The sequence below is a fragment of the Macrobrachium rosenbergii genome, chromosome 4, assembly GCF_040412425.1.
Source record: "Macrobrachium rosenbergii isolate ZJJX-2024 chromosome 4, ASM4041242v1, whole genome shotgun sequence".
In the NCBI taxonomy this organism is placed as follows: domain Eukaryota; kingdom Metazoa; phylum Arthropoda; class Malacostraca; order Decapoda; family Palaemonidae; genus Macrobrachium; species Macrobrachium rosenbergii.
In genome coordinates this window covers 45984099-45996269 of record NC_089744.1, presented here as the reverse complement: position 1 = coordinate 45996269, position 12171 = coordinate 45984099, and the positions used below count along the sequence as shown (strand labels likewise).

The 12171-nt window shown below is 35.6% G+C and overlaps 1 protein-coding gene across 8 annotated transcripts in view; it reads left to right on the top strand.

The window, feature by feature from the left end:
* Tomosyn (syntaxin-binding protein tomosyn) overlaps nucleotides 1–12171 on the top strand; it is a 991423-nt gene that overhangs the window by 537772 nt on the left and 441480 nt on the right. The window lies entirely within an intron of this gene.

Below are 12171 nucleotides of genomic sequence, written 5' to 3'. Positions count from 1 at the left end.
TAAGACCTCAAAGAGAATGGTATGGAGACAAGAGCGACCAGCTTAATGAGAATATGAATATGTGATGAGGAGGGAGATCGATTCTTTAGGTCAAGGGGAAAATATTAAAAGAGATGAAACCCTGAATGAAATATAGGGTCTAGGACGAGGGGCAAGGTAACGGCGGGGGAGGGAGGGAGGGTGGAGATGAGATGCTGGTAATGGGCCTAGGAATATAAGCGGCAACCAGAAAGAGAGACTTCGAGTAGCTGACTGACTTTTATCAAAAAGAAGGGACCATCTTCATTACCAATTTCATATATGGGCGTAACATTTTCCGTACCTCAAACACGGTGTTCTTTAACCCTTTAGGGAGGAATGTAGGCGTTTGTAGCTGAAAGAAGATTTTTCTCACCATTATTATTATTCATATGGTAAACCCGATTCATAAAGTACAAGCTCACAGAGGCCGTTGCCTTGAAATTCAAGCTTCCAACGATTATTGTGTTAAGTAACAGAAGGTAATAGGAAATACAGAAAAAGAAATTATTAGAATAGAAAAATCAGTTGAATTAATAAATGAATGGATAGAAATAAATAAATTATTAAAATAGAAGGAGAATTGTTATAGGGTAGTAATGCATCTCTTCTTCTCTTGAAGTTTTGAGGCTCCAATTGCACAACATCCTCGGAGAGACTATTCAACAGTCCAACGGTGTGAGGAATAAAGGACCTCTGGAAGTGAGAAGTTCGACAACAAGGCACATGTACTGCATATTGGTGCTGCCTTTCAGCAAATCTAGTCGTTCTCGGCATGAAAAGAGCATCGGGGATCAGTTGTGAATGTGAAAGATCTCTGCTAAAATACAATTTCCTTTCCAGCGCTGAATGACCTCATGGGTCCCAGTGCTTGGCCTTTGGCCTAAATTCCATATTCAGTTCAGTTCAGTTCTGCTAAAATATAACTTTGGAAAAATTGGCAAACAAGAGACCATCCTTTAATGGTCCAAGTCATAACTGCTGATGGTAGGAAACAGAAGCCTACCACCACGAGCCTCTCTATCTGAAATAGATGAATCTCTTGCAGAAGGAGACATCCACACCGGAGAACAGTATTCTAGTGAAGGAAGCACAAAATACCTAAAACAGGTTGCATGGATTTTGTCACTTTTATAAATATATGGGGCCTTATGTACAATACCTAACTTTCGTTTGTGTCTCAAAAGTAAGATGTGTCAAAAGTTACACCAAGTATAGTTAAAACTTCAGACTCACTCTGCAGAGTCCCAGCCACTTGTAGTGGAGGATGGGGTAGAAAATCTGTACGAGGTCTACTAAGTAATTGTGTTTTTGTTTTGCTGGAGTTCAGCCTCATACCCCACCGATTACACCATTCATTAATCTCTCCATGTCGCGATTGAGACTTAAGGAGAGCTTCATTTCTCACAAGTGGAGACTTTACTACACCCACAAGTTTTGCATCATCGGCTTACTGAACAGTCTTGTTTTCCAGACCAACAACCATATCACTTGTAAACACCAAAAATAACGGCGGACCAAGAGCCCTACCCTGTGGAACTCCAGACAGAATAGGTCTTGGTTAGCTAAAGATCCCATCAACAGTAACTCGCTGCTACCTATTCTGTAAGGAAATCTTGAAGTAGTCCGAAAACATCCACCCACTCCAAGATTCTGAAGTTTATAAATATTTGGCTTGTGATTTACTAAATCGAAAGCAGCACTAAAAATCCAGTGAAAGAAAATCAATGAGACTTGGTAAAATATGTCAAATCATTAATGAATATGAAAACATTCAGAAAACTATTATTATTATTATTATTATTATTATTATTATTATTATTATTATTATTATTATTATTACCCCCTGGCTTAGCTGGAATTTAGTCGTTATTGTTCATATTATTATTCTCTTTCGGGGTTTCAATTTGAATAATTTCGATAAATCGGAAGACGCTACGAAATGATCAACACAAAAGAGCCATGCTCAGGGAACAAAGTTCCTCTCCCAGCAGCAAGCAGTTACAAAAAATACACTAGTTTAGCTGAAGCCCTTGAAGTGCTGTCAAATGTATTTCCGTAAACTAAAAGTCTAGTGCACCTAGATCCGGGATTTCTACCTCAAGTAGTTTAGCTAAGTATGTCAGCGGTTAAAATTACCAGTTTAAGTTGAATGTTCGTAAACCAAATATAAGTATAGAGTTAACAGAGGGGCTTCGACGACTCTTAAAATAATTCCCATTTCGTATTATGTCGGTGATTATGATTCGGATGATATTGATATTCTAAGTAATAATGTAATAGATAGCAGCAGATTTAAGTTTGTAAGTGTGCATATATTTGGATATGCAGTCGGAAACTAGAGAAAGAGCGTCGAACTGAAAATTATTTAAGGTTAATTGCCTGGAAATATCCGGAATGGGAGATAATTGTACCATTGCAATCGGTCCAAGAAGCACGCCCTATTTTATTTTTAATTCCACCTAAAATTAATCGCCTCATTTAGCCCTAATGACTGCAATTAATCTACTTACCAACCCGAAAATTCATTAACACGTGACATACGCACCCTGCTGCATATCGGTTCTTGCGAGAGAGAAACTATGGCTCGAATTTGCTTCTTCTCTGTATAGTATAGTGAAAATAAATGACTCCCCCCAAAAAATATTGTAAGTAAATCATCCCTCCTGACAAGGTGAATCTTTCAACTCTCTTAGCATCGTTCGGAAAATGTGAGATTTTGTGCCCGAGCCGCCTTCCTCCATTCGCCATTCGTGTTGTCATTGATGAAGCTGGACCTGAAGTCTATTGGATGTTTATTTATTTATTTATTTATTTTTTTTTTTTTTTTTTTGGCAGTCGTCTTTTGCCTTGTGGTTATCTAATGTGTGGGGGACTGGGTCTTGGGGGGATTGTGAATTTAAGTTTGGTCCTGAATTGTACAGGTAATTTTAGGTAAATTAGACGTATTTTCATACATATATCACTTAAGTTACACGAATTAGGGCAAATAACTTGATATTTGAATACACAATTGTTGAAATTTTAACATTTATTATGAGAGCATTTACTTTATGATCATTTGAAAGATTCAAGGTTCGAAACTTACTATCATATTAGAGTACATTCATTATCGAAAAATCGTATCTCTGGCCGTTAGGCATTAGATATTTCATCATAATGACATGTTGTCTTCCCAAGGCCAGAAAAGAGTGTATCCGATTAGTGAAAAAAGTGCCCAGAAAAATAAAGATTAAAACTTCTTGGAACCTCTAAACAGAAAATTGGATCTCATTTGCCTAAGGGGATCATAATTAATTCAGTGAAGAGACGTGCGTACTATTCGTGTTAACTCTGTGAGGCTGAGTAGCGGAAGGAAGGGGCGTAATTCATTACTTGGGTATTCAAAAAAACATTTTTATCTTGGGCGATTCATTGAGTTTTATTCGTTTAGTAAGAGCTGTAATAACTCTCTCTCTCTCTCTCTCTCTCTCTCTCTCTCTCTCTCTCTCTCTCTCTCTCTCTCTCTCTCTCTCTCTCTCTCAGTAGTTTAGTTCATCTAAAACCCCTGATCTAGGAGTTTTCAGTTTTATTGTCCGTATAATTCTGTTCGAGTTTTACTACTCCTGTGTCAGCAAAGTTCCGTTAAAAGTTTTTAAAATTATAATTTGATCTGTAGCATTTTTAGAAATTATGGTGAGTATCGCTAGACTCATAACATTAAAAATGACGGAAGATTAAGTGTTGAGACGGGAAGTCCGACGCTAGTGACCATACCGTCCCGAACGTCAGATCTAGTTATATTCATTCTGCATACTTATAGCGGTAGAAAGGCTGATCCCGGAGTGGACGACGGCAAGCCTAAACGTGGAGTTTATTTTCCGCAGACATCGGGCTTACAACAAAAAGTTTGCTTGTATGAAAGAAAGATTTCGGCTTCTTTTCTCGCTCATAATATCTTCAGTAGTCCTAAAGTTGGGATTTTGAAACGAATACCATAATAGGACCATGTTGGAGGAGGAAAAGTCTTTAAATAACCCAGTCAGTCCCACCACTACCGTTCCACACTCCCAAGGAGAAAAAACACTAAACTAACATTTCCGTATGTTGAATAGTATGTTGGGCTTTTTAAAAACTTACTTTAATGCAACGCTCTCTCTCCTCTCTACAAGAAACTTTAATGCAACGCTCTCTCTCATCTCTACAAGAACGGAAGTTTTAAAATCATTCTTTTATCCAGTAGAACCATATACTGGCTTACTTTTGTAAATGTCCGAAGATTTAGTTTTTAGGGGTTTTTCAGTTATATAAAACTGTAGTCCTGTGGAACCCTGGATGGATATAACACATCGCTTATTAATAATTCTTTGATAGTTTCGATAGCAAATCTGCAGAGGTTTGCCGGCTCCTGGATACATATTTCCTAAGAATTCTTAGAAGATAACTGTATAAAATGCGGGACTAGAGTTATTCGAAATGCATCACCATTTGTTAAGTATATTATTATTATTATTATTATTATTATTATTATTATTATTATTATTATTATTATTGTTGTTGTTATTGTTATTATTATTATTATTATTATTACTTAAAATAAATATCTGGATAATCTCCGTACCAGAATAATTCGTCATGAGGGGAAAATATGAGAGCCCTCCTTGTCCTCTCCTTTAACTCATTTTGTTGTTGTTGGACGTGTGCCCTTCGTTCGGTCGACGACCCAAATGTGGAAGTGACTGTGCGTTGTGTGAACACTGGGTCGTTATCATGGCTCTCCTGCATCTTCAAGATGGTTTGGAGGGCTCTTACTTTATCTTCACCATGGTTGGCTAACTCTCTCTCTCTCTCTCTCTCTCTCTCTCTCTCTCTCTCTCTCTCTCTCTCTCTCTCTCTCTCTCTCATTGTACCCCAATGCAACGCAAGTTATGAAAATAGCAGCAGCGTAAACCCCGTTGCAGAATGACCGAATGAGGCATTAATAAAATATTACAAGTAGGTATGATATCCTGGAAGTACATTATGCGTGCTAAGTTTGCAACGGGTAAGTGTATGTATATTACATTATATATATATATATATATATATATATATATATATATATATATATATATATATATATATATATATATATATATATATATATATGTACATGTACTTATGTATACAGTATACACATACATACTCAGGTGCACATGCGCAATTGGTAAGTCTGTTTTGCGCCTTGGATAATCCATCTTTAAGATGACATCGACGTCCCGGCGTTTCCAAGAGTGCGTCAAGACCTTACCGATCTGCCGTTACCTGCTGCTGTATATCGTGAGACGTAATTGGTAATCTTGTGCTTACCAAAGAGGGGGACGTGAGGAAGTAATGTGGTCATATATATGCGAGAATGTTGGTGTTCCTGCGGTAAAACGGCCGCAAATGGTTTCTGTGAGGTAAGTGTAAATACATCCACACATGACTTATCGCTGCCATCGTCCTGCATTCGCGGGTGGCACCGGCATGAAGGTCACCCCCACCCCTCCCTCACCCTTTTCTGTTCGTCTTTTTAGCACCATACATTTATTACCTTACCCTTCATTTACGTCATCCAGGCATTCTCTCTCTCTCTCTCTCTCTCTCTCTCTCTCTCTCTCTCTCTCTCTCTCTCTCTCTCTCTCTCTCTCTCTTGGGGCCTGATGTTTTGCAGTATCGTTCACTTGACCTATTGACGTGATTCCTGGAGATGTGGACACTCGAAATCTTTCTTATTGCGTAATTTTGTCGCTTTGAAATAATCGCGAGAGGGTGTCCGCTTTCATTAAAATAATTGAGGCAATTCTCAAATACCAGTGAAAATTTATTGACATCCTTTCTAAGAAAGGAAATTCTGGATATGAATATTATGACGGAATATACTGTCAGTTCGGTGAAGTTCCTTAATCGTGGAAAGTAATATGAATTAAAGCTTATTGTCTGCAGTTGTATTGGATCTATTTCATTGCGTAAATACGCTCTTTCCAGGGTGAGATTTTTTTGTGTTTTAACTTTCATTAAAGATGTTGTGGACATTATTTATGGTTCTCTTCCTCAGTTTACCGTCTTTGATAAGTTACTGTGGATGTCCATTGAACTTCACCGTGGCGAAGGATATTGTTTTAATCCGTATTATTATTATTATTATTATTATTATTATTATTATTATTATTATTATTATTATTATTATTATTATTATTATTATTATTACGTCATACTCTTTTGTAATTTGACAGGAAGGTGACCAGAAATGTAAAATCTTAATTATAATATTTTCATCTTACTTGCCTTTCGATGTCCATTCAACGACGTCCGCTCAGGCTTTTATCTGCAGTGGTTCCAGAGAAAATCACAATATTATAAACAGAGAAAAGTGCCTCAGACCACTAAGACGGCATTACATGTTAGCTAAATTTCAAGTTGCTCTCGTATCAAGGACAGTGGGCTTGGCATAATTCTATGTCGATGTTTTAAGATTAGTGAGATTTTGAAAATTGCAACGAACTTCACATTGTGATTTTTAATTACTCAAACATAATTTTTTACTGCATTGTGGTTCTGTTTGCCCTTGGTTTTAGTTTTTACTGCGTTGTGGTTCTGTTTGCTCTTGGTTTTAGTTTTTACTACATTGTGGTTCTGTTTTCTCTTGGCTTTAGTTTTTACTACATTGTGGTTCTGTTTGCCCTTGGTTTTAGTTTTTACTACACCGTGGTTCTGTTTACTCTTGGTTTTAGTTTTTACTGCATTGTGTTTCTGTTGGCTCTTGGTTTTAGTTTTTACTATGTTGTGGTTCTGTTTGTTCTAGGGTTTAGTTTTTGCTACTTTGTGATTGTGTTTGCTTTTTGTTTTAGGTTTTACTACATTGTGGTTTTGTTTGCTCTTGGTTTCAGTTTTTACTACATTGAGGTTCTGTTTGTTTTAGGTTTTAGTTTTTACTACCTTGTGGTTCTGTTTGCTATTGGGTTCAGTTGTTATTACACTATGGTTGTGTTTGCTCTTGGTTTTAGTGGCTACATTGTGGTTCTGTTTGCTCTTGGTTTTAGTTTTATACTACATTGTGGTTCTGTTTGCTCTTGGTTTAGTTTTTTACGACATTGTGGTTGTGTTTGCTCTTGATTTTAGTTTTTAATAGGTTGTGGTTCTGTTTGCTCTTGGGTTTAGTGTTTAATAGGTTGTGGTTCTGTTTGCTCTTGGATTTAGTTTTTACTACTTTGTGGTTGTGTTTACTCTCGGTTTTAGTTTTGCTACATTGTGGTTCTATTTGCTCTTGGTTTTAGTTTTTACTACATTGTGGTTCTGTTTGCTCTTGGTTTTAGTTTTTAATAGGTTGTGGTTCTGTTTGCTCTTGGATTTAGTTTTTACTACGCTGCGGTTGTGTTTGCTCTTGGTTTTGGTTTTTACTAAGTTGTGGTTCTGTTTGTGCATGGGTTTAGTTTTTATTACATTGTTTCTGTTTGCTCTTGGGTTTATTTTTTACTGCATTGTGGTTGTGTGTGCTCTTGGGTTTAGTTTTTACTACATTGTAGTTGTGTTTGTTCTTGGGTTTAGTTTTTACTGCATTGTGGTTGTGTGTGCTCTTGGGTTTAGTTTTTACTACATTGTAGTTGTGTTTGTTCTTGGGTTTGGTTTTTACTGCATTGTGGTTGTGTTTGCTCTTGGTTTTATTTTTTACTATGTTGTGGTTTTGTTTGCTCTTGGTTTTATTTTTTATTACATTGTGGTTTTTTTTTGCTCTTAGTTTTAGTTTTTACTACATTGTGGTTGTGTTTGCTCTTGGTTTTAGTTTTTACTTCATTGTGATTGTGTTTGCTCTTGGGTTTAGTTTTTACTATATTGTGGTTTACTCTTGGTTTTAATTTTTACTACATTGTGGTTGTGTTTGCTCTTGGTTTTAGTTTTTACTTCATTGTGGTTGTGTTTGCTCTTGGGTTTAGTTTTTACTACGTTGTGGTTGTGTTTGCTGCTCTTGGTTTTAGTTTTTACTACATTGTGGTTGTTTACTCTTGGTTTTAGTTTTTACTTCATTGTGGTTGTGTTTGCTCTTGGGTTTAGTTTTTACTACGTTGTGGTTGTGTTTGCTCTTGGTTTTAGTTTTTACTACATTGTGGTTGTTTGCTCTTGGTTTTAGTTTTTACTACAGTGTGGTTGTTTGCTCTTGGTTTTAGTTTTACTACATTGTGGTTGTTTGCTCTTGGTTTAGTTTTTACTTTTACATTGTGGTTGTTTTGCTCTTGGTTTTAGTTTTAGTTTTTGTTTACATTGTGGTTGTTTGCTCTTGGTTTTAGTTTTTACTACATTGTGGTTGTTTGCTCTTGGTTTTTGTTTTTACTACATTGTGGTTGTGTTTGCTCTTGGTTTTAGTTTTTACTACATTGTGGTTGTTTGCTCTTGGTTTTAGTTTTTACTACATTGTGGTTGTTTGCTCTTGGTTTTAGTTTTTACTACATTGTGGTTGTGTTTGCTCTTGGTTTTAGTTATTACTTCATTGTGGTTGTGTTTGCTCTTGGTTTTAGTATTTACTTCATTGTGGTTGTGTTTGCTCTTGGGTTTAGTTTTTACTACATATTGGTTGTTTACTCTTGGTTTTAGTTTTTACTACATTGTGGTTGTGTTTGCTCTTGGTTTTAGTTTTTGGTTGTGTTTACTACGTTGTGGTTGTGTTTGCTCTTGGTTTTAGTTTTTACTACATTGTGGTTGTGTTTGCTCTTGGTTTTAGTTTTTACTACGTTGTGGTTGTGTTTGCTCTTGGTTTTAGTTTTTACTACATTGTGGTTGTGTTTGCTCTTGGTTTTAGTTTTTACTACGTTGTGGTTGTGTTTGCTCTTGGTTTTAGTTTTTACTTCATTGTGGTTGTGTTTGCTCTTGGGTTTAGTTTTTACTACATACTGGTTGTTTACTCTTGGTTTTAGTTTTTACTACATTGTGGTTGTTTACTCTTGGTTTTAGTTTTTACTACATTGTGGTTGTGTTTGCTCTTGGTTTTAGTTTTTACTACGTTGTGGTTGTGTTTGCTCTTGGTTTTAGTTTTACTACATTGTGGTTGTGTTTGCTCTTGGTTTTAGTTTTTTACTACGTTGTGGTTGTGTTTGCTCTTGGTTTTAGTTTTTACTTCATTGTGGTTGTGTTTGCTCTTGGGTTTAGTTTTTACTACATATTGGTTTTTACTCTTTGTTTTAGTTTTTACTACATTGTGGTTGTGTTTGCTCTTGGTTTTAGTTTTTACTACATTGTGGTTGTGTTTGCTCTTGGTTTTAGTTTTTACTACATTGTGGTTGTGTTTGCTCTTGGTTTTAGTTTTTACTACGTTGTGGTTGTGTTTGCTCTTGGTTTTAGTTTTTACTTCATTGTGGTTGTTTTTGCTCTTGGGTTTAGTTTTTACTTCATTGTGGTTTTGTTTGCTCTTGGGTTTAGTTTTTACTACGTTGTGGTTGTGTTTGCTGCTCTTTGTTTTAGTTTTTACTACATTGTGGTTGTTTACTCTTGGTTTTATTTTTTACTATGTTGTGGTTGTGTTTGCTCTTGGTTTTAGTTTTTACTACATTGTGGTTGTTTTGCTCTTGGTTTTATTTTTTACTTCATTGTGGTTGTGTTTGCTCTTTAGTTTTAGTTTTTACTTCATTGTGGTTGTGTTTGCTCTTGGTTTTAGTTTTTACTACATTGTGGTTGTGTTTGCTCTTGGTTTTAGTTTTTACTACGTTTTGGTTGTGTTTGCTCTTGGTTTTAGTTTTTACTACATTGTGGTTGTGTTTGCTCTTGGTTTTAGTTTTTACTACGTTGTGGTTGTGTTTGCTCTTGGTTTTAGTATTTACTTCATTGTGGTTGTGTTTGCTCTTGGGTTTAGTTTTTACTTCATTGTGGTTGTGTTTGCTCTTGGGTTTAGTTTTTACTTCATTGTGGTTGTGTTTGCTCTTGGGTTTAGTTTTTACTACGTTGTGGTTGTATTTGCTGCTCTTGGTTTTAGTTTTTACTACATTGTGGTTGTTTGCTCTTGGTTTTAGTTTTTACTTCATTGTGGTTGTGTTTGCTCTTGGGTTTAGTTTTTACTTCATTGTGGTTGTGTTTGCTCTTGGGTTTAGTTTTTACTTCATTTTGGTTGTGTTTGTGTCTTTGTTTTAGGTTTTACTACATTGTGGTTTTTATTTTTGTATTTTTTACTATGTTGTGGTTGTGTTTGCTCTTGGTTTTAGTTTTTACTACGTTGTGGTTGTTTGCTCTTGGTTTTAGTTTTTACTTCATTGTGGTTGTGTTTGCTCTTGGGTTTAGTTTTTACTACATATTGGTTGTTTACTCTTGGTTTTAGTTTTTACTACATTGTGGTTGTCTTTGCTCTTGGTTTTAGTTTTTACTACGTTGTGGTTGTGTCTGCTCTTGGTTTTAGTTTTTACTTCATTGTGGTTGTGTTTGCTCTTGGGTTTAGTTTTTACTTCATTGTGGTTGTGTTTGCTCTTGGTTTTAGTTTTTACTACGTTGTGGTTGTGTTTGCTCTTGGTTTTAGTTTTTACTACATTGTGGTTATGTTTGCTCTTGTTTTAGTTTTTACTACGTTGTGGTTGTGTTTGCTCTTGGTTTTAGTTTTTACTTCATTGTGGTTGTGTTTGCTCTTGGGTTTAGTTTTTACTTCATTGTGGTTGTGTTTGCTCTTGGGTTTAGTTTTTACTTCATTGTGGTTGTGTTTGCTCTTGGTTTTAGTTTTTACTTCATTGTGGTTGTGTTTGCTCTTGGTTTTAGTTTTTACTTCATTGTGGTTGTGTTTGCTCTTGGGTTTAGTTTTTACTTCATTGTGGTTGTGTTTGCTCTTGGGTTTAGTTTTTACTATGTTGTGGTTGTGTTTGCTGCTCTTGGTTTTAGTTTTTACTACATTGTGGTTGTTTACTCTTGGTTTTAGTTTTTACTTCATTGTGGTTGTGTTTGCTCTTGGGTTTAGTTTTTACTTCATTGTGGTTCTGTTTGCTCTTGGGTTTAGTTTTTACTTCATTGTGGTTGTGTTTGCTCTTGGGTTTAGTTTTTACTTCATTGTGGTTCTGTTTGCTCTTGGGTTTAGTTTTTACTTCATTGTGGTTGTGTTTGCTCTTGGGTTTAGTTTTTACTACGTTGTGGTTGTGTTTGCTGCTCTTTGTTTTAGTTTTTACTACATTGTGGTTGTTTACTCTTGGTTTTATTTTTTACTATGTTGTGGTTGTGTTTGCTCTTGGTTTTAGTTTTTACTATGTTGTGGTTGTGTTTGCTCTTGGGTTTAGTTTTTACTTCATTGTGGTTGTGTTTGCTCTTGGGTTTAGTTTTTACTACATATTGGTTGTTTACTCTTGGTTTTAGTTTTTACTACATTGTGGTTGTGTTTGCTCTTGGTTTTAGTTTTTACTACGTTGTGGTTGTGTTTGCTCTTGGTTTTAGTTTTTACTACATTGTGGTTGTGTTTGCTCTTGGTTTTAGTTTTTACTACGTTGTGGTTGTGTTTGCTCTTGGTTTTAGTTTTTACTTCATTGTGGTTTTGTTTGCTCTTGGGTTTAGTTTTTACTTCATTGTGGTTGTGTTTGCTCTTGGGTTTAGTTTTTACTTCATTGTGGTTGTGTTTGCTCTTGGGTTTAGATTTTACTTCATTGTGGTTGTGTTTGCTCTTGGTTTTAGTTTTTACTTCATTGTGGTTGTGTTTGCTCTTGGTTTTAGTTTTTACTTCATTGTGGTTGTGTTTGCTCTTGGGTTTAGTTTTTACTACATATTGGTTGTTTACTCTTGGTTTTAGTTTTTACTACATTGTGGTTGTATTTGCTCTTGGTTTTAGTTTTTACTACGTTGTGGTTGTGTTTGCTCTTGGTTTTAGTTTTTACTTCATTGTGGTTGTTTTTGCTCTTGGGTTTAGTTTTTACTACATACTGGTTGTTTACTCTTGGTTTTAGTTTTTACTACATTGTGGTTGTGTTTGCTCTTGGTTTTAGTTTTTACTACGTTGTGGTTGTGTTTGCTCTTGGTTTTAGTTTTTACTACATTGTGGTTGTGTTTGCTCTTGGTTTTAGTTTTTACTTCATTGTGGTTGTGTTTGCTCTTGGGTTTAGTTTTTACTTCATTGTGGTTGTGTTTGCTCTTGGTTTTAGTTTTTACTTCATTGTGGTTGTGTTTGCTCTTGGGTTTAGTTTTTACTTCATTGTGGTTGTGTTT